We start from the raw sequence: 23,781 nt of genomic DNA, 5'->3' as shown, positions 1-23,781 counted from the left end.
GTCAGTTTTCATTAAAGGTATGGACATTAGTAAGTTGACTATGGCCCAATGGGTAGACCTCATCTGGGTTTATATTGACAGCACACACTAGGCTCACTGTCGGTTTTTAAAAGGAGGACTTAAACTTGAGAGGGAGTGTATATAGAGCTGGTCCCCAAGGAGTCAGAGGGGTAGTGGGGGCTGGATGTGATCAAAATGTGAGGTGTATAGCTATGAAATTCTGAAAGAATGAATAAGATATTAAATTTAAAAATTAAAGTAAATAAATGATGCTCTCTTGGGAGTTGTCCAGCTGCGTATCTATGAATAGTCTAGGGCGGAAGTTTGCTATTTTCTGAAACTCTTAAATTAGACAGTTCTAGTAACTGTTCAGTCTTCCTGGTTTCGTTAAAAATTTATTTTTATTATTATTTGGGGGGTTATGGGATAATATGAGTAGAACATTTCCCCTTCCCTTTCTTCCCTCCTAACCCTCCCCTATATAATCCCTGCCCAGCCTTCTTCACATTCCTGACCTCCTTTTTCATTCATTGTAACTGTATGCATGATGTATTCCTAAATATGACCTGCTCTGTTTGTACAGTGTTACTTGTGGGTGTGATTTCTGGGCTGACCATTTGGTACTGAATACTGGGTGGGTGTGTTCTTCCCTGGGGAAGACTATCTGTCCTACACCCAGCTCTACACAGTTGCCTATCGTTTTGTGTAGCATTGAGAGCTCATTGGGTTTTCCACCTCACCATGTCCATTGGTGCCGTCCTTTCCCAGCTCATACTTGGGCAACGATATAACTGAGACTTGTGGATGTGGCTTCCTATATTACCAGGAGACACAATCTCACAGCAAACTTCTCGATCTGTCTCCTACGATCTGTCTTTTCTTCCTCTACTGCAATGTTCCCTGAGCCTCAGGTGTGGGAACGTTTTGTATGTAGAACCACTGGGACTGGGCTCCGCTCAGCTGTGATGCCCGTGAACTATAACGAATAGCATGGCACAATAACCCTACCTAGGTGGTAACCAACTGCTCTGCAATAAGGACTTATGACCCACTCAACAAGAGAGAACATACCTGGTGCTGGAAACTTAGCTAAGTATACAGTGTTATTGGAGGATAACCTATTGTTTTTTTTAATTATGTGTCTCTTGTATACTCGTGTGTGGATACGTCCATGTTAGCAGAGGTGACTGCTGAAGCCAGCAGCATCAGATCCTCTGAAGCTGTACTTTCAAACAGCTGACATGGGCACGGGACAGGAGCCCCCGTCATGTGGAAGAGCAGCAAATTCTACAGCAGCAAGTTCTCTTAACTGCTGAGTCATCTCTCCAGTCACTTTCTCATTTTTAATTAATATCTTTCACTTTTTATATCTATCCATTAGTACAATAGAGACTTCCCAATACAGGAAGATAACTTTCAACACTTTCCTAATTTGCACATTTGCATATATACACAAGCATATATATATATATATATATGTATATATACATATATATATATATATATATTTCTTAACTTACTTTTTTCTTGCATACAAACTCCACGGGAGTAGAATTCTTGACTTAATAAGTGTCCCAGCACATGGCAAAGTACCCAGGACACTGTATTGCTTTATGAACAATTATTGAATGAGTGGGTATATTTATTATATTGATAAGCAAGCTATAAACATGAGAATAAATTGTTCAATGACTAATATACATACACACATACACATGACAAATATAGTCAAAGGAAAAGAGGCTATCAACTTGGGGGAGGGGATATGGAAGGGATTGGAAGGGGAGTACTTGGAAGGGGCTGGAAGGAGGAAAAGGAGGGAAGAATCTATTAAGGGAGGATCTCTATACACAAATCAATTATCTCAATGCCACTTCAATCATCTCACTATTGTGGGGGGCCTTCAGACCTTATTTGTAAAGGTAGAATTTTGAATTGTATTTATACCTGGGAGTTTTCTTGGTCTAACAACCATAAGATTAGGAGAGGAGTCAAATGTCACATGTAAATATTACAATAAAAGGCATAAAGATATTTAAAATGTTTATTCATTCTATTTCTTCAAACTTTGTGGGCTTTTTTCTTATCTAAAGTGGCCCTTCCCATAACATGACTTTGTTATAAGATGTGACTCAGTCATATCTTTTACAAAGATCCTTTCTCTAGTCCCATATTGAAGGTTTGTGTGTCTTTCTAACTTTGTAAGGTGTGATGGTTCGAATGAGAATGAGGCTTGTAGGTCCATAGATTTGAGTAAACGGTCCCCAGCTGGTGGAACTGTTGGGGAGGGATTAGGAGGTGTGGCCTTGTCAGAAAAGGTGTGTCACTGAGGGTGGGCTTTTACATTTCAGAAGACTCACATCCCGCTTTCTGCTTCTGGCCTGAGGGTCAAGTTGTGAGCTCTTACCTGCTGCTCCAGAAACCCATCACCATGCCTTCTCTCCACCATCACAGTTTCTCACCCTCTGGAACCACAAACCAAGTTAAATCCTTTCTTTCATAATCTGCCACCACCATAACCAAATTTTTATCACAATAATAGAAAAGAAACTAATACAGAAGGTAATCTATACTGACACTTAACTTATTAATAACTGACAAGCTAGTGCCAATTTCAATTACAGTCCATAAACAGTCATTGTAATTCGAGGGTTGGAGAGATGGCTCACTGGTTGAGAGTTTTTGCTGCTCAGTTAAAGGACCTGGCTTCAGTTCCCAGCACCCACAATCCATCCATCAACATCTGTAACTCCAGTTCCAGGATATCTGGCACCCTCTACTGGCCTCCACGGGCATCGGGCATTCAAATGGTACTTATTCATAGTAGAGAAAACACTCATCCACATAAATAAAAATAAATAAGCATCATGTTTTTTAAAAAGGAACTGTAATTCAGCTCAGAACAGTTTAATCTGCTATTTTTTTTTCAACAAAACAGTGAATCAAATATACAAAAACATATCTATGTTAACTCTTTTTCAAACAAGCTTAAGTTGACATCTTTTTCTTTAATGACAGGACGACCACTGAGACTACTTGATGGGTAAAGGTGCCTGCTGCCAAACCTGGTGACCCAAGTTTGATGCCTGGGGCCCGCATTGTGGAAGGAGGGGCTGAAGAGTTAGCCCAGTGGTTAAGAGCACTGACTGCTCTTCCAGAGGTCCTGAGTTCAATTCCCAGCAACCACATGGTGGCTCACAGCCATCTTGTAATGAGATCTGATGTCCTTTCTTGGCGTGCATGAAGACATTGTGGAAGGAGAGTGACAAAACCCGTAAGTTGTCCTCTGGTCAAATAGACAAATAAATGTGAAAATTGTATAAGGCAGCATTTCGGGGGGGGAAAGGCTAATCAGGAGAGTGCAAGCCTGAGAAGACGACCTGACACTCAACAACCATACTGATAGCCAGGCACACCCGTAAACTTAACACTGACAAAGTAGAAACAGGAAAATGCCTAGACCTCATTGGCCAGCCAGGATAGCCAATGAGCTCCAGGTTGAGCGAGCAGTCGTGTTTCAGGCGATAAGGCAAGCCATTGAGAGAGACATCTGGCACTGACCTCCACCCTGCGAGCAAACCTGCATACACACGTGCACACACAGAGCAAATAAATATATCAACCAATATATAAAGCTGAGGCTTATTATATGCCAACCTTTTCAAAATTTAGCTCTTACGACAAAGGGAGAAAATACAAAGTATCTACAAATTACCACTCCTCCTTTGATCTTGTCATCGTATTAGAGACATCCCTAACCTTCAGGAAAAGAGGCCTATTTATTCATCTTACCATATATGGTCTGCAGCCTGCATTATCACACGGTTACCAAAAGAATCCCATCGTAGAAGTGTTTTCTTCTTCACTCTGCCACTCACTGAATACAAGGTTTTTAAAAAGAAATATACTCACTCAGAAAGAGATTGTCTGGATTTATCCGACATAATTAATGTTTTTATGTGGCTTTGTTATTCATCAGAAAATTAGAAGATTGCATTGTTCGATACCCACCAAGCATTTAACATCTAATTAGTCTTGTATTGATGTTCTACAAAGGCAACCAAGTGTGCTCTACAACCAGGGTCTCTATGTAAACTCTGCCCATCGTGCTCCCAAGAAACCTAGGTTTTTAAAAACCAGAAAGCCCAAAAGAGATTTTTGTAAGACAAATGCCATAGAACATTTTCGCCTGAATTTGAATCCCAGGGGTTCTGGGGCAGGGAGAAAGATCTGCTATTTTTCACCTTTGTTTATGAGTTGTGCTTTCTTTCTGTTTTTTCAGTTTAGTTTAATAAATACTTGAGCTTGTAATGTCCGTTCTTCAAATTCTCTTACGCACTAATCCTTTATCTCACTACTTAAGAGATTGTCTCTTTTCATCAAGTAGAGTGGAAAAAATCATAGAAAGATATTATGAGAAAGCCAAGACTCATTCCAAGGATGTTATGGATATTGTAGTGTGGTTTTAATGATACAATTCTGGATTTGAGAAGAAAAGGAAAAACAGGTCCTGGCTGGCATCTTCAGATACAAATACTTTTGAACCAAGACAATTCTCTAATCGGCATCATGCTAAGAAAAGAAGAAGTAATTTTCCCAGTGAATATGGTGGAGAAGCAGTATGTATGACTTAAAACTCTGTTCCAGGGACCAGAGAGACAGCTCAGGGATTCAGAACACTGGCTGCTCTTGTAGGAGACCTGGGTTTGGTTTCTAGCGCCCACCTGAGAGCTCATAACCATCTGTAGCTCCAGTTCCAGGGGATCTGATGCCTTCTTCTGGCCACCCTGGGGAACTTCATTTCATGCTCAGGATGCACAGGCGTGCATGCAGTCAAAAACAGAAAGAAAAACAAACAAACAAACAAACAAACAAAACCTCATACATATAAAATAGTAAACCAATCTTTATTCTAAAGTGGAAAAAGAAAAGTTCCACTTATTTAGAGGAAAGATGTTTTAGCACTGGAATCTCTATGTGGGAAATAATGACAATTATTTCCTACAGTGCTTGCTGTGGTGTCAATGTCAAGGTTTAAATTTTCAAAAGTCTATAGATATCCATGGAAAGCAAAGACCACGGTGAAGGTTTTCTTCCCTCACACCTATGAAGAAGTGCACAGAATGCCCCCCAGGTTAACAAGGGGCAACTAGGAGCACAAAACTCAAAGATTCATCCCCATTTTCTTCCCTGGATCCCTTCCTGATATCTTCATCAGCTTCACCAGGAGGCAGCCCGTGGCCACAAGCAAGGATTGAGACTAGATTGTGTTAAGCTGGACAATAAATGGGGGGCGGGGGGCCCTCTTCCTGAAGGTGCTGAAACCATTGGAGGTCTGTTTTCCTTGCTGTTGTTCCTTGGGGCTCCTCGGGTGTTTTCACACAGGCTGCAGATGACACCTTCTTAATGGATCCCAAATGTGTACTCTGAGCCACAGTCCCATCCCAGTCTCTGGGACTCACTTCTGCCTTCTCTCAGCTGTCCCCGGGACAAGCTCCAGCCCCAGCTCAGACTCCAAAGGCTTGAAAGGTTGGCGATTGTCTATCTTCCTCTGGAGAGAACGCAGTCGCTTTGGAGTTATTCCGTGGTAAGCGATTGTTGTATGAGCCAAGACTCACTGTGAACCCTTCCTCTCCCATCTTCACAAATCTACTTCGCTGCCCCCCTCCACCCAAGGCAGGACCTTTTGAAGTGTCACAGGAGGATGGTCCTATAAAGGGCACATAACACACAGGGTCTGAGGGCAGCACAAAGGTCACTGAAGGATGTCACGGTTTTATCAACCACGGTGGAATGTGTGAGCTGGGCAAATTGACAGCTCTGCTCTGACATGACAGATACTGCGAAGAACTGTTGAGTGTTTGAATGATTTTTTACTCTATTTGAAAATTGACAAGTAGGCTGACTATTTCGTAAACACTGGCCAGACACACAGGGCTCCCTAGTGGGAGACAAAGGACCCTGTTATTTACCACTGTGCATGGGGTCACGTGTGAACCACGTCTACTTGTCTGAAAGTTCCATTGCTACGATGCCTTGCCTGTTGGTGCCACACCCAGGCAATGATGAACCTGTGGGACTAGGGTCAACGAAATGGGCAACAAGCAGAACTTCCCTAGCCTTGGGGGAAGAGACTTTTTATTACGCCACAGAGGGGAGATGCTATCTTCCAACACTGATCACCATTTTTATTTTGCAGCATTCTTAAATGTATTGTGGAGAGAAAGGGTCCCTGACAGTCCCATTGGAAATGTCTTTAACAGTCCCTGGTACTCCTGTGCTACAGGACTATTGTTCTCTGTGAAATTAGAAAGAGCCTTCATGACTAACTCAGGCATTTCATGATACCACGTCAAATTATGCACATTAAACTATGTTGTAAATAAGACAGTACATGTGTAAATTAGTTATTCCTTGTGCTTCTGGAAATTATTTATCATAGAAACAAAAGGAAAATAAGTTAAAATATCAGAATAGAAAAATTAAACACCCCTCAGCAAAACATTTACTAATGACCTTTGATGAGAAATGGTGAAGAATCAGACACATTGCCTGACCTAAAGAATTTCATAGCCTAACCTGATTTTAAAAAAAATCAAAAGAAGTAAACAGACATTTCTCAAAAGAAGATAGGTAAGTGACCAATAGGTAGATGAAGGTGGATCCATTGTCACAGAAATAAAAATCAAAACCAAAACAAGATACCACTTGTCTCATTTAGAATGGCTATCATCATATATATATATATATATATATATATATATATATATATCAAACTGGAAAGTGTGGGAAGAAAAAGGAATGCTCGAATACTATTGGCAAGAATGCAGGTTGTCACAGCCATTGCACAAAGCAGTAAAGAGGCTCCTCAAAAAAAAACTAAAAATAGACCCATCATATGACCCAGCACGCTCCACTACTGTTTGTCCAGCCAAAGGAAACAAAATCACTCTATCAAAGAGACATCTGCACTCTAGTATTCATTACAGCATCATTGACAATAGCCAAGATATAGAGACGGTCTGAATATCCCTCAGTGGACAAACGAGTGTAAAACATGGTAGAAACACGCAGTGGAAGTCATTCTTTACAAAACTATAGCTTTGGAGAACGTGTGCCAAGAGAGGTGTGTGTTCAAACACCACTGCATGATCTCAGGCAAAGATCTCATTGCATGATCTCACCACGCTGGCCTCAGAGAGTGAAGAGTACCTACCAGAGACCAGGAAGGGTAGGAGACGAGAGGAAGGGAAGGATTGGTGGTGACGATCTCCAGCTGACTGAGAAGCCTTTGTGTTCAGTACGGTGAGTTCTCCTAGCATCCAGCTCTAGATGTTTCAAAATAGCTAGAAAAGGGGGAGGTTTTAAATGTTCTCACTACAGATTGTATTTAATGTGAATATATAATCGTGCAGATTTGATGACTATATAATGCATGTGGGCACATATCAAAATATCTCAGATACCCTTATAGATCTGCGTGATTATGGGGTCGGATGAAATAACAATAAAAAGTCTGAAAAAAATAAAAAAATAAAGACAACATAACAAAAAGACCAAAAAGGGGTTGGTGATTTACCTCAGTGGTAGAGCGCTTGCCTAGCAATCGCAAGGCCCTGGGTTTGGTCCTCAGCTTCGGGGGGGAAAAAAAAGACAAAATAACGAAAAGTCTGACTTTTAAAATTACCAGCATTGTTAAGAAGGGATGGAGAAGACTGCGGAGGAGTTGATATGCAAGGACAATACCAGAAGATTCAACAGTTTGCCTTTAGGGTCTCAAAAGGAGAGAGGAAAACAACCAAGCTAAAAAAAAAAAAAAAAAAAACAAAAAACAAAAAAAAAACAACAACCCTATCTGAAGACTTGATAGTAAGCTCTACTATTCTATTGTATGGTAGAATTCTTACCATTGGATTTTTTTTAATGTGTGTTTCAGGACAGTTATAAGAAAGCTTGTTTCAGATCCCTACCACAGAAGAATTATGAAAGGAGGAGTTAATGGTTCTTCTTATTCCTTTGATTTGGTCATTACGCTTATACAGGTATCGGATAGCACACTGTACCTCCCAAAAGCATGTATAGAAGGATACCTCAGCCAAAATACAAGCTGCTTACCACTTTAGTTTCACAATACACAGAATCAGACCACACGGTGGTCAAGATATGTTCAAGACAGAAGGGAAGCACAAATGGGGAGGTAGCTAAGCAGTGGTCACATCCAGCCATCTCATTGCCAGGGAGAAAACTGATGACAAAGACATTTGGTAACTTTTTAAGGACTGACAATTGTCTGGTACGAGGTCAGAAGTAGGGCCTGTTATTTCTGACCCTCAGTTTGGAAAAAGGCCTCGATAGAAACTGCTTATTCCTGGATAGAATTTTACCCGGAACAGAGGAGGAAGCCTACTTTGACACGGTACATTGTCACACATCTCTCCTCTTCCGTCTGGCTTTGGTTGTTACTTTACAATAAACTTATTCTGGGCCTAGAGTCTTACCTCTGGAGGTACGATAAGCTCTTTCCTTTGTATAAAAATGCTAACTGCAGCAGCTTTTTCCCTGAACCCCATCTTCCCCCTGTGTCTCCCTCCATCTGGCCTCCTACCTGATACCTCTTCCCGATCCTATCCTTCCAACCGCTCACCGCGCCACTTTGGCCATCCCTGCCCTTGAGCTAGCAAGTCTGCTTTCTACTCTCAGTTCCCTCAAGCTTGCCATTTCATCTGCCTTGAAGACCTGATGTCGATTTCACAAAATACAAAGTGAACTACTGGCCAGGAGCTCTGGAGTCTGCTTAACCACTGTGTGCAATCAGCTACTAGGAAAAGGTACCAGGCCAAGGGAAATGCTGCCCATTCAGTCTGCCCCGGAGAGCGACAGACTCTGCTCTGAGGTAAAATTCTCTTAGGTGCAGTAAACGCTATTAATTTGGTTATCCATTTTAAAAGATCATTCTAAGATTCTCAATAATATATCGTATCAAAACTGAGTCGGGAAAGAAAAACAGATAGATGTTTTTCAGTAAGTTCAGCATAACTTCATAATCTTAAATCTAACGATATAAATTTTGATGTTTTTAGACAAAGCAGGGAGAAAGAAAGGTCCGTTCAGTTTAAAGTCTGCCATCATAAGCATTCAACTCCACACAATACATTTTATACTCCAAGGAATGAAGACATCATAACACACAGTTATAAAGCGAGCCTTAAACAAAACTAAAAGATATCCAGCTTTAAATCTTATTAAATAAATAATTGACCTTTTGACCTTTTAGGTTTTATTAAATATACTACATTTCTTTTTTTTCATTTTTTATTGGATATTTTCTTTATCTACATTTCAAATATTATCCCCCTTGCTGGTTTCCCCTCCAGAAACCCCTATCCCATTCCCACACCCACACTGCCTCCAAAAGAGTGTTCCCCCCACTCATTCACTCCCACCCACTCCCTCTCTGACATTTCCCTACACTGGGGCATCGAGCCTTCATAAGACCAAGGGCCTCTCTCTTCCCATTGATGTCCAACAATAACATCCTCTACTACATATGCAGCTGGAGCCATGGGTTGCTCCAAATGTACTCACTGGTTGGTGGTTTAGTCCTTAGGAGCTCTGAGTGTCTGGTTGGTTGATATTGTTGTTCTTCCTATGGGGTTGCAAACCCCCCTCAGCTACCTCAGTCCTTTCTCTGACTCCTTCAATGGGGTCCCCATTCTCAGTTCAATGGTTGGCTGTGAGCATCTGCTTCTGCATTTGTCAGGCTATGGCAGAGATTCTCAGGAGACAGCTATATTGGGCTCCTGTCAGCATGCACCTCTTGGCATACCCAATAGTGACTGGGTTTGGTGACTGTATGTAAGATGAATTGCCATGTGTGGCAGTCTCTAGGTGCCCTTTCCTTCAGTCTCTGCTCAGTATTTCCTCCTGTGAGTTTTTTGTTCCCCCTTCTAAGAAGGTCTAAAGCATCCACATTTTGGTCCTCCTTCTTCTTGAGCTTCATGTGGTTTGTGAATTGTGTCTTGAGTAATCCGAGCTTTTGGACTGATAGCCACTTATCAGTGAGTGCATAGCATGTGTGTTACCTCATATAATCAAATATAGGCTGTTTTAATTTTTTGGGAATTTTCTATAGCAGCTGCCATTCAAAGGCTCTATTTAACCTAGGCTAGGCTAACACAAAATCAATGAATATTGAAAGCATATTGCCTGAACTAAATAGGATTCAGAATTATTACAACTAAATGTTCTGGCATCTTTGAAACCAAGAGCAATGACACTACAGTGAGTATTTATTACCAAAGTTTAAAAAAAAGTATCTGATTCATGAAAATGATGATTCTGTATATAAGGACAAGTGGATTGAAATTCCCTAATGAGTGATGAGTCAAATTAGTGGCAAAATCAATCAAAACATATTCCATATATAGCTAAACAACACTTAAGTTTGGCGTTGACAAATGCTATTCAATGTTTTTAATTTATCTAACAGCAGGACCATAAGCATATGTCATCTCTGAAGCTCCAGGCTATATTAAATTACATAAAGAATGGAATTTGGGGTTGCTGTACTTATTTTCTTTTTCTCCATTACCCTTTATATACAAATAAGTATTTTTAATCTATAGGTACGTTTTGTAATCTTCTGTCAATTCTTTGAGAATGGTGTATTTCAAGAATGTCAAGCAGCCTCGGCCCTTTCCTTCCCACACTCTCCACACTCCCAGCCTTTCCTACCCAACTTTAAAATTTAGAAATAACATTTTTTAAAAGATTTATTTACTTACATGATCTACATGAGTATCCTGCAGCTGTCTTCAGACACACCAGAAGAGGGCATCAGATCCCATTACAGATGGTTGTGAGCCACCATGTGGTTGCTGGGGAATTAAACTCAGGACCTCTGGAAGAGCAGTCTTAACCGCTGAGCCATCTCTCCAGCCCATAGAAGTAACATTTTTAAGGTCAACGTAGATATGGAAAGTGCATACATTCATTCACATGCGCGTGCACACACTCACACACATGTGCACCCTCAGAATAAATGAAAGTTACTCCCCAAATGCTCCCTCACACATTAAGGAAGTATTCAAAAGCTATACCCTAGTCGATATGTAGTAATGGTCACCATTCCGTTGAGTTTATTATCTATTGCGTACCTAATGCCATTTTAAACCCTGGAAATCAAAGAAGTAAGCTGAAGACGGGCTTGCCCTGGGGTTTACAGTTCAAGGGATTTGGTAATGTGAATACACCCATGGCTCATCCGTAAACAGAGCTATTTCTACAAATCAGAAGCTGACAAACATTTAGAAGAAGGAAGTGAATAAAACTTAACATATAAATGCTGAAAACTGTATTAATCACGTAGTTTAGAACACATTGTTCTATGCACTTGGACTGGCATCTAAATTAGTATCATTTTATGACTGGTTTGTCACCATATAGAACCAAAATAATTCCCAGACTCCTGATACAATAGATGACAAAGGGCTGTACCAAGTGACCTAATCTTGTGATGTCCACAGTAGAAGAGAGGCAAGCCTGTGAACTGCGGTACTAATTGGCATATCTGGCTTAGGAAAGCGAACAATACTACCACACAAAGTCACTAAATTGCAAAGTATTTTGTCTTTCATCCTAAAAAAAAAAACCGCTTTAGGGAAGTTGTTTAAAGCATAGCAAAGCAACCTGGGCTGCTTGTTGGGAGCAGGTGGGTAGTTACTGGTTTGATTCATGTTTGAGATAAGACTGGGTCCCTGCAGCCCAGGCTATCCTCACATTAGGCTAGCCTTGTGCTCCCTGGGATCTTCCTCCTGCCTCCGGGACTCTCTAGGAATGGAGCCGTGAGCTAGCCCATCCCCTTGTAAGTATTGTTTACAAAGAGATGGTCACTTTCGGGCAGCAGCCAAGAGAACATACAATGAAAATCAGTCTTTCCACTCCACCTCTGCACCTACTGACAGAGCTATTCAACCAGAAACAGAACCCAGACAGTGTGGCCAAATCTTGACAACTAAGCTTTAAATTAAAAGTTGGCAGTGACTCTTGAAATTCCTCCAAAAAAAAAAATCTAAAATTCCAAAATTCTTCTTCTTGGCTGTGAAATAAATAAACTCATTTTTTATTTTCAGATTGTAAGAAGCCATTTATGTGTGAAGAACTGACCGTGTCCAGCTTGTGTCTTGAGGGAGCCGTGTGTTTTCTGAATAGAAAGCTAGAAAGTATCTAGACACTTATTAATGCTGCACTCGCACAGTCTCTGAGCAAAGTGCTGAGTCATCAGGTTCCTCCTGCTGACCAGGGGAGGAGCCATCAGGGAGGCAAGAACTGCGGTCCCATTTTCTCAATGCCTGGAACAACATTCCCTGATAAATACTCTCCAAAGCCTCACAACCTAAATTGGATGCCACCAATTAACAGTGCTATCCTTGTCTGAGAAGTTGTTGGAAATAGAGCGTCTGAAGCCCTGTGTCAGGAATTCACTACAAATCCCTCCATGTGACTTGTATCTGCACACAGAAGCTTAAGAGGCAATGAACTAAGGCAGAACACATCGCAGACCTACACAGCCCATTCTAAGTGTTTGAGACAAATGTAAACTGCTGTAGACCTAGTACATCTCTGGAGACTCTAAGAGGCCGGATGGGGAGCGCACCAGAGACGACCACTCAGACACAGTTTGTGGCCAACTGAAAGTGGGTGCATCAAGTCCTTCTTAGAAGGGGAAACAAAATACAGGAGGAAACACAGGGACAAAAAGTGGAGCAGAGACTGAAGGAAAGGCCATCCAGAGACTGCCCCACCTGGGGATCCATCCCATATACAGTTACCAAACCCAGTCACTATTGCTGATGCCAAGAAGTGCTTGCTGACAGGAGCCTGAGAGCCTTACTGATACAGATGAGGATGCTTGCAGCCAACCATTGGACTGAGAACAGGGATCCCAATGGAGGATCTAGAGAAAGGACTGAAGGAGCTGAAGGGGTTTGCAACCCCATAGGAAGAACCACAATATCAACCAACCAGACAGCCCAGAGCCCCAGAGACTAAACCCCTATCCCAAGAATATACATGGATGGACCTATGGCTCCAGCCACATATGTAGCAGAGAATGGCATTGGCTGGCATCAATGAGAAGGGAGGCCCTTGGTCCTGTGAAGGCTTGATGCCCCAGTATAGAGGATGCCTGGGGCATTGAGATGGGAGTGAGTGGATGGGAGAGGGGGCATCTTCATAGAAGCAGGGGGAGGAGGGAAGGGAAAGGGGGGAACCAGGAAAGGGGATAGCGTCTGAAATGTAAATACATAAAATATCCAATGAAAAAATAGAAAGTCTTTCATTCTATCCTGCTGGGGCTACACTCAGGTATTCAGGTCCTAAATATGACACCAAGTGTCCAGAGTACAGGGCTTTTGAAGGCAGACACCATGTCCTGTCATCTAGCTCGGAAGCTGCAAGGAGCCATGGACGGGCAGGCTTAGAGGAGGTAACCTTCCTCTAAGCAAGCAATTCATCAAAAGCTAAGATGAGCAGTTGCTGAGGGGGAGGATTCGGTTAGAGGCCCCCCACCCCCACCCCTGTGTTCTGAGCAAGCAAGCAGTTTAACAGAAGCTAAGTTGTAAGTTAACCAGGACATATTGACCTTGGGTCCCTACAAGAGAGTTGGGTGGTTTTCCATGTTACTCTCCACTAAGGAGAGTAAATTCAAGTTAACCCTGAAATGGCCTCAACAAGAATCCAAGATGGAGGAACATCTGTACTGCCTTGCCCTGTCACCAGGGCACCAACTTCAGAGTGAGTTCATCATCAAACATGTGGTCATCTGAAGAAATAAAACTAAATAATGGAGCCCATCTTTCTCATTCTGTCCCTCCTGCTAGTCCTGTCACTGCCAACCACAGTTTGCACATAGAGCTGAGAGTCATGGCTAGAGATGACAGGAGAGTCAGGATACATCTCCCTAACATGCAGTGTCCCTATACCCCGACGGCACTATCATGGCCCTTGGCCCACAGACAGCCTATAGATGTACCTCTTGACTAAGAAGTGGTTTCAAATTTGAATTCATTGTCATCGTTCATAACTCTGGAGCCTTCACAGTGGAAAGAGTCTTCACATCTAAGTTCTACTCTACAAGTCAAAACAATCCATTCCACCACGGCGACATGTTAGTGCCAGATCTCCACCGTCTCAGTTAGGTGTTGGCCAGCATCTCCATGATTCTGTAAGGTCTCTGCAACACGGCCAGCTGCCATTTTTTTTCTCATCTTCTACCCAGTCTCTTTCATTCATTCCTATTCCCAGCCTGACTCTCTTAGGCATTTGAATTTGCATTCCCTCAGAGAAGTTCTAGGCCACGCCTTGTCTCTGATGGCTCTGGGGTCCCTCCTTTGGCCAGTTGACTTTGTGAGCTGTAGGCTCCATAGCACTACATTCTACCTTTTAAATCCACAGCACGCTATTTTTTCCTTCACCATTCAGCCTGACTCAGACATTTTGACTATTTTAATTAGTTCTTTTCAGGTCTGTTCTTCACGATTAAAAAAAAAGAATGACCAGCAAAAGCAGGTACAGAAGAGTGCAATGTTTTTTTTTCCTTGCTGAGATAAAGCAGTAACACAGACAATACTTGCAATTCATATCATCAATGTCTGTGGGTCCAAAAAACATCACATAATAAAGGATTTCACTGTGGTATTTGGAGGTAGAACTTGTTAGCGAATTGAATCAGAAGAATGGAGCCCCCATGAATGAAGTAACCTCTACAATGGAGGTATAATATACAACTCCTCTCTCTCCTTACCCCTCCCTCTTTCATTTTCTCTTCCTCTTTCCCTCAACAATCTATCCCTTTTTCTCTCCTTCTCTTTCTCTCTTTCCCTCTTTCCCTCTCCCCTCCTCCTCCAAGAAGGTAGCTGTTTTCACCAGAAACAGACCTTCACCACACAGGTATACTGGCCCACTGTTTTTGAAACCCCAGCTTCTAGACCTATGAAAAATAAATGTTTGCACATGAGCCTCCTGGTCTATGGTATTTTTGTTATAGCGAAACTGACTGACAGTATTAAATAAATACCCACTGAATGAACAGATTTTTCTAAAGGTCATTGTTATATTTCTTAATTTACAATTTTTGAATAAATGTATCTAGTAGTTATATAACATGTGAAGATTTATTTGTTAACCTACTTCCACTTGGGTTGATCAAACCAAGCCACTTTACATGAGTGACAGTGAGAACAAGCAGTAGACGACAAAGACGTGACATTACAGGCCTGAGATCCACTGCCTATCCCAACTGATCTTACAATAAAAAGTGCACCAGAAAACGAAGACACTTAAACAAACCAAATTATGAGATTTAACCTGACTCAATGTTATGGCCCCAAACCTATTGTCTTTAACCACCACCACCACCATCATCATCATCAACAACAACAACAACTTGAATTAATTGTCTTGCAAACTCGACCTGAGAGGCTGCTGAAGAACTGAGGCAAGAAAGTGATACTCTTATTATCCCACAGTTACCTATTGTTTGAGCTTCATAAACAACCTCCAGCATTCTTCCCACAGCCCCACCCAAGTTTTATAATATCTACAAACGTTATCCCTGAGCAAATCAAAACATCAGGCTAATGGATACTCACCACTCAGCAAATGATAAGGCCCAACTATGTCTTAAAATAGCGAAATCTAAAATTTGACCCAATTCTAAGTATAAATTTATAAGCTCACCAACTATGGGTCCAAAGACCCTTTCATAAGGGAATTGTTGGTAATAGTAGTAAACAGGTATGCTAGCAAGAAACTATTACCATTTAACATTCTAAGAGCTAAGCTCCCCCACCCCACCTCAAAAATTCCTAAACTAAAAGTGTTCATTGAATGCAAGTTCCCCAAATCGGGGCTTCTGTTTTCCAGTTTATGAAGCTATAAAGCCTTTCCCCTCCCCCGCTGGCCTCTGGATTGCCTCGCTGAAATGTAGAAACACTGCCTGCTTCCTCCCCACCACATACACTATAAAAAAAAAAGGAGCTAAAAGTTGCAGCTTTTTCACTCAATTTAACTCAGACTTCTGAAGGACAGCATAAAGCTTGACCCTATCGCTGTCACAATGTCCACTGGCCCTTTCTCAGAAGGAATCTGAACTCTCCAGCACCAACAGATTTGAGTGGCTATTCACCATACACCTGTAACAGGGTAGAAGCAGAAATAACACTCAGGCACTTCTCCCTTAAGGAAGAGCATACTACATAGTGCTTCTGTTGCTGTGGGACTACCCATGAGTTAATGCAGAGTATATATTAATTATATTATATTATTATATTTATTATAATATTGTATGTTATTTTCCTCCAATGTTTCAAAGTGACCACTTCTGAATTCCCACCTGACTTGAAGAGCCACGTAATTATTCCATTACTGTATAACACTCTATTGTTTCAGTAAACCTTGTCTGAGAGTTCCCCTCTCAAGGAAAATATTCTAGAAAAAGTCTGTTATCACGGAGATAACATGGTGTTAGTTAGATTTACACACACACACACACACACACACACACACACACACAAAGCTTTTCTGGTTACATGTCCAGTACACAAACACAAAGGCTATTAATCCAGGACAAAACAAATTGGAGCAAATAATCCACCTTGCCTTTCTTACTAGATGGACTTTTTTTCACAATAGAGCAAGTATACATGGATATCATAAGGTATCATTGGAAGAGCAGAAGCATATTTACTTATTGAATCTTTAAGTAAAATTTTCATTGTACTTCCCTCCCAAAAAAAAGGCATTTTAAAAAGACAAAGAGCTAAGCCATAAATGAAATAATACCAAGGAAGCATTTGCACATAGAGAGGATAATTTTAAATTATAGTGTTTTCCATTTGCTCCAGAAAGAATCTGTCTCCTCACAACCCGGTGCATTGTGGTTTGAAACTGGAGTTCTAGGACACAAATTTACTGTCCCCAAACCTTCCGCCTAGCATCCACTATGGATATGCCCATATATTTGTTCACAAAGAGAAGCCTAATTCACCACAGAAAGCAGTGTTATTCCAAACTATTAAACCCAACCATAAAGTCCATGTGCAGCAAGGGGAGGCCATAGGCAAGTGGCACTGCAAACCAGAAGGTCTGGAATCTTTGTATGGTCTTTAAAGTTAACAGAGTTGCCCTCTCACATGCAAGCGATTGTACCCTAACTAGTTCCTAAGGGGAAGTGCATAAATGTGAAAATATTCAGTAAAGCAAGCTTTGTCGTCAAGGCTACTTCAGACTCTCTGTGTTTCCTACGTATGCTTTTGTTCTGCAAAGCCTATCACTAAGAGCCAAGGAGATGGGTCTGCATGGTTGTCGCCATTTTACCAAGTACTTGACTTTGCCATCATACCCATTGCTAGAATGCAACATTATTGCATTATTGAATCTCGGGGTAAGGAGTTTCCAAAATCTACTGCTTAGAGAAAGCAATACAAATGTAACTTTAATTGAATGACTAGATGCACTGTTGCCAGGGGAAAGGGAAATGTACCTTTGCTAACTGACCATTCAGGGAAAATCATAGAACAATTACAGCTGCTACAGAGTAATTTAGGAGACTGGAGGAAGCGGTATGATATAGGCAAGGATACTCCGATTGCTTAATTATATCCTTTGCCTCGTAGGGACCATGGTGAACAGACCAGAAGTCTCTCCTTCAAGACTGGTCTCGAGAGTGGTCTCCACTATTCATCTGATTTCCCAGCAAACTAAGTTCTGTATCTTCTGACAGCAATGCCAATCAGTTGCCGAACTGATGCTGAGTCAGTGAATAACTTGTTATGGGCTATTCAAGGAGGTCCGACAAGCACACGTGATATACACATTGAGAATGGGTGAGTTTTAGGAATTGAACACAAGCTGTGAGCTGATTTGCAACTACTGTCCATAAATCAAAACAAAATGTTTCAATGCATCTAGAAAGACTTGGGACTGTGGAGACATATGCTTAACAAAGTAACATGCAGATATAGCCTATGCTTAAAATGTGTTGGGATTCTCACTGCAGCTATCAACCAAGGCTTCCCAAGATGTCCCAACACAGAGTGAAAAACTGACTTTTATGTTTTGAGTTTGTAATTTAGTCAATAAAACTATCTTTTAAAAAAAGAAAAATATATGTGTTACATGTAACAATGGGTCAAAGTGTAAAACCCAACAATAAATTATCTTGTTAAACTATAAATGCAGTTGTGCTATAGGTCAAGTCTTATAAATTAGTGGAAAACTAGATATCGAAAATAAAGGCCTTTAATAAAGTTGTCTTGCTTCCTTCAACACAAAATCAATATATTACCAACCTTCCATGAAAACATTTGCATATATAGGGATATAGAGATTGCATAGAAACATAATGCATGAGAAATATATTTAAATTCTACTTTCTTTGTATTCTAATGAGTATAGTCATTTCTCTTAAATTTTTATAAGAAACAGAAGCAGAAGACAAAACTGAGCAGCTTTACTTCATGAGGAGAGCTGACACACTACTCTGAATGGATTTACTCAGACCTTCAGAAACCTATGTAGCATGCCAGGACCTCCTGACATCTGCAACACAGAAGCAAACTTCTGGGAGTGTTTGCTAATCTCGTCTGCCTATAACCCACTTCAGACCACACTCCGAACTCCATAAGAAGATTGCTAGTAACTCTCGAGCCCATCTTTTCTTTATCAATGAAATGTTTAATAGCTCCATATGTTCAGATAGAATTCCAAAGAGTACCCCCCCCAAAGAAAGGGCAAATTCTGAGTCCCATTCTGAGTCATCACAAAACCAGTGACTCAGAAGTAAGCTGCATCCTGTGAAACAGTGGGCAAGCAAGGGGCCCAGAAATGACGTCAATTCAGCTGCCTTGGCCTTCATAACCAGGAGCAGTTGGTGTTAATGAATTTCTTCTCTTTGTTTTGATGGAGCCCTACTAGTAACAGATTGAAGAATGGCCTTTGTAAATAAGCCCAGCGCATAGGTCTAGGCAGAGTGCACTGGTTGTTTATTTTACCAAAGTGTATAGTTTTTCACCAAGGAAACAAAACTGCACTACGTGGTAGTGTTCCTTATTTTTGCTTGAATTTTCAATGAACAAAACAGCTGCAGAAGAAGGCTACCTAACGAGGCATCTCTAATGAAGTACTGCAGAATGAACAGCAGAGGCACAGAGACGCCTGTGCTCCGCTCGCTTCAGCCTTTCAAATACAGCACAAGCAACCAACCCTTTGGATAGCTTCTCCTTCCAGACATCACTATAAATCTTCTGAGCAAATGTCCATCACTTTGCAAATACTCCTCAACTTGAACGTGCTCAAACAGAGCCAGCTTTTTAGGGCCATGATTAAGAAGTGCCAGGTGAGTGCCGGAGCGTCACAGATTACCCATCCTGTACAGGGTAATGCAGAAGATCCAGTTGGCACTCCATCAACGTTAAACTACACTTCGAGCATTTCCCTGTGAAAAGGACATCTAAGACAGCCACCAAAGCACTGTGTTATAGATATTGAATCCAAGACTGCTAAATCTTTCTGATGAGACAAAAAACAATTTTTCTGAAACGCTACCCCAAAAGTTTCAGCACTTTATAAATTTTTAAAAAGGGAAAGTGGCTATGTCTAAACATAGACCTTTCTCTACAGCCTAAACACTCAGATAATGTAGTGTCTAAGAGTGTAGCCACGTCCACTCAAGTCCGCAACATCGTTTCTGTCCAGTTTGTCATTGTTAAAGTAACTAACGTTCCCCTTCCGATTCAGAATCTCACGTGGGTGCACACACCCAGAGCCCTCACACCCACCTCTGGTATTATGCAAGTTATTCAATTTGACACAAAGGTTTCCTGATTCCTCTTTAAGAAACATACATCAAATGCCACTGTATGTAAATGAGAAGCAAAGCATAGTAACCCACTGTTTTACAAGGCAAGAAAATAAGTCTTTGATCAGTCTTTTGAATGCCATTTTGAATAAAGCAACACTAAAACTCTGCTTCTTACAAGGCTCCCCATGCCTAAGTACTCTGTTGGCAATAACAGTGTTTCTCAAAACCTTAAGCATGTAAGCAATGCAATCTAGTTGTTTGCACCGGAAATTGGGGAAATTAGAATAAAATCAGCTTCAGTGTGGTTTTAAAACCAAGCCTCTAAAAAGGTCACGATCCAAACAGTGGACTGAAGAGGTCCAGAACAGCATGAATTAGGAAAAGAGACAAACACGTCTGATCTGTTATTGAAAACGTACGATGTCGGGTGCCGGTTTTGAAACTGTAAAGGACTCATTAGTTTGAGCACGGATGCGCGACATAGGAAGGGTAAATACAATATCCCTCATGCTCTGGTTCTTTAAAACATCAAATGTAGTTTTAATCTTTCTTCTCCAGTAATCTCCTTTATTACTTCACATGGAAACCTTGAATTAATTACTCAACTGTCTTAACTTACCTTGCTTAATAGAGCAGTTTAAAGGTGCTAATTGATAACCCTAGGAAGGATGATGTCTAAAGCAATCTGACTGGGCAGACAGGAACCAGATAATTACCAGCCAGTAGACAGCCATTGAAATTCACACTGTCTTGAGAAGGCCCTGGGACACTGAGTGATTTGGGGGTGGGGTGAGGAGGATGCTCTTCATAGAGGGGGAAAAAAACTTAGGTTTGGAGACTGAGATGAGCTTTTGTTTCTTTGTATTTGACCCACAGAGGACTTTGATATTCAAGGAGAGATTTCACAATCACAAAAGGAGGATGGTTCATCCTCTATCTTATTGGCAGGAGATGAACTCACCAAGCACAGGATGGGGAGAAGCCGGTCACTGTGGTAACTACACATTCAATTCCCAAGGCTTCAGGCAATTGTTTAACACTGGTCACACAGTGGAATATTGAGCAGGAGGAAAAGCATGGTCTCCCCCGGGGCTCTTAGAGAGCCCATGGACCAGCCTCCGGAGGAGACCGGATGGCTCAGCCCGCAGCTCCAGAAGAAATAGAGGGACAGACCTCAAACTTTGCATTTGCAAAAGCACTTTCTGTAAACGTAGCATTGCCAACTAATACTCAAGAACCATCCATTGCCTGAAGAAAACACCTCTCAGTAGACACCTAGCCTTTTAGAAGAAGGAGGGGACCGCAAAGCAGGTGGGCAGGGGGGGAAAGCTGTGCTACTGGCAAGATGTGGAAGTCATCTACTCAGAAAGAAATGACAAGCCATTAGTCGTGTCCCCCACTCCCCCCAACACACACACACACACACACACACACACACACACACACAAAACTGTGCTTTTTTTTTTTCCTGAATGCTGTTCATTAAACGATACTTTTAAACGAAAGCTCTCTTGAAGTAGCCTTTACAAAAAGCTGTTTCATTCGGTCATAACCAGTCTGTTCCCAGAACTAAATAAACCTTTAAGCGGGTGAGGCTCCGGAACTTATGAACGTGATTCTTTGTGGAAATAGTTAGAGGTGGAGGAGTCAAAAGCCTCGTGGAAACGCCCACCCTCTGCAGAAAGGCCTGGGAATTAACTAGTCAGAAGTGGGCAGAAAGTAGGCATTCCAGACAAGAGACCTTTCCGTGGATCATCAGTCCTCACTGATTTCTCCCTTGATTGCGACCCCCAACTGCTTATGAAAAGTCTCAGGTGCTCACCAGGCTGGACTGGTAAGGGATCCAATTAAACCCCCATGATCTGACGCCTTCTGAAATAAGAGAGGGTGGACCCTGCTCCCCAAGCCTCTTGCCAAGGCTCTGTCCCCCTCCCTGTGTCCCTCTTCCCGGCCCCTGTCCTCACGGTCTGCCGAGAGCGGGGACGGGGAAGGGGGAAGCCCGGCAGGATGCAGGATGCAGGACCGCATCTACCCTCATCTTGGCCTCCTGGGGCAAGCCGGTTTCTGCCCTGGGCCCAGTTGATAGCCGAGGGAAGAGACGTAACCATGAGGGCTGCGGGGGCGCACGGTCCTGGTGCGACTACTGTGGTCCCCAAAGCCCGAAGGCTCCCGAGGCGCGGCTCACACCTACCTGCAGCCGGGCGTCCCGGTGGCGGCAGCACCTAGTGATGGTCCTGTAGCTTCCGCGGGCCAACGCCAGCCTCACCGCTCCTGCATCGCTTCCGAGATGCCGGTCCTCTGGCACCATCCAGGGGCATAGGGACCTGAAGTCCACCGGTGTGTGCTCGCGGAGGGCGAGCGAGTGTGGCCCTGCGTGCGCGTGAGTTCCGCCTCCTCCGAAGGCTAAAGGGGGCTCGGCAGTGTCTTCACATACAGGGTCCTCCCTCCCCGAAGCCAAAGGAAGATGCAGCGCGCGAGGCCGGTCCCTAGGCTCTGCTCTTTATCCCACAGTGTCAAAGTAATCAGAAGGTTTGTTGACCGAGGGGGAGAGCCAAAGTCCCCAAAACCCCCGGCGGCGCCCGCGGTCTCCCGCTGTCCCCGGCGATGCGCTGCGCGCGGTGCGCTCGGCTCCCGCGACTGCGAGGATCCAGGCGGGCTCCAGCAACCGCCGCTCTTATTCCATCTCCGATTTGTTTGCTTTGAGCGGCGAGCGAGGACTTTTCCTCTCGCCCCGCGTCGTCTCTCCCTTGCACACAAACGCGCGCTCACACGTTCCCCCTCTCCTGCCCTCCCCCGGGTTCTCTAGGGAAAGGCAATTGGACGCGGTGATTCACCTTCAGCAGAGCAGCCTCCGCCGAGCACTCCTCGAGTTCCCCGGCTGTCCTAGGTCTGCAGGCTCCGGTATGGACAGGTTCTGAGCAGGCTCGCGGGCTGTGCGCTCAGCCGATGTCCTCCCCGTGAGAAGCCTGCGTCCCCGCAGCTCGCACTCGGGTCCCACGGGTGCCCTCCCTGACACCTGGGCGCCGTCGGGTCGCGTCCACTTAGCAGCAACTCCTGGCCAGCTGCAGCCCCTTGATCTCGCCTTCAAGAGCAGCCGGTCCAGCCTCTCGCAGCCCACCGGCCGCCACTCTAGGCATCGTGTGCTCCAAGGGAGGGAACCCTCTGCTGTCCCCCAGTCACGAGCGCGCCGGCACCTTCACCACCGTGGAGGTGCGAGTTCCAACTGCAGACACAAGCGAGCAGGTGTCGCCTGTGTCACTTCGCCAAAGGCGGGAGTGAGAAAGAACAGAACAAGGGGAGGGGCCCCGAGGAAACAAATCCAGATCACCAGAAGAAAAAGAAGCCAAATTTTAAAAAGAAGCAATCAAAGCATTCCCCTCTCTGAGTCCCACCACAAGCGTTGTACTGTTAAAATGCACTCGAGATAATGTTAGAAAGTCACCCCCAACGGGCAGAACCCTGATGGTCCACCCTAGACCCCCGTTCTACTCAGCTGGCTGGCCTTTGGGAGCGACTGGCCCCACTGTACAAAACACAGAGAAGGCTGGCAGAGATGGGTTCTGACACTCCAGGCTGAGTTGAGCAGTAAAATGGGATGGCTGGACCGGGAGGCTCTGACTCCCTCCGTCTCCCTCCCAATTCTGTCAGCAGTGGCTGCAGATGCTGAGAGCAAACCACCTTCCCTGCAGGAAAAAAAAAAAAGTAAAAGACGACCGCAAATGCTACAAATGCTGGACTGTGTCTCCCTCTAGCGGGAAATCTGGGTTAGAACGCTTTGCCGGCTGTCACCAGGATTTTCAATTTTTCCACAAAATAAAAAAGAAAATACTACCCGATTTCAGAGAATTTTGCGTTTCTACAACTAACAAATTCTGACGTATTCAAAGGTCTGGGTTTTTTAATACAATCCCATGATAGCA

At 43.1% G+C, this 23,781-nt stretch overlaps 1 protein-coding gene across 2 annotated transcripts in view; it reads right to left on the bottom strand.

Moving 5' to 3' along the window:
• The window catches only part of Tafa2 (TAFA chemokine like family member 2), a 475,874-nt gene extending 452,361 nt beyond the window's left edge, over window positions 1–23,513 (bottom strand). The window contains exon 1 of one of the 2 annotated variants that reach the window (XR_015624379.1): window positions 22,053–23,513. The gene's annotated coding sequence lies outside the window, so the exon portion shown is untranslated. The remainder of the gene's footprint in view (window positions 1–22,052) is intronic. The other variant, NM_001432033.1, reaches the window with a different exon arrangement.
• Between the last annotated feature and the right edge of the window lie 268 nt (window positions 23,514–23,781).

Source organism: Rattus norvegicus, chromosome 7, assembly GCF_021556685.1.
Source record: "Rattus norvegicus strain SHRSP/BbbUtx chromosome 7, alternate assembly SHRSP_T2T, whole genome shotgun sequence".
NCBI lineage: Eukaryota > Metazoa > Chordata > Mammalia > Rodentia > Muridae > Rattus > Rattus norvegicus.
Note: the sequence above shows the minus strand (reverse complement) of the source record. Positions and strands in the feature narration are given on the sequence as shown.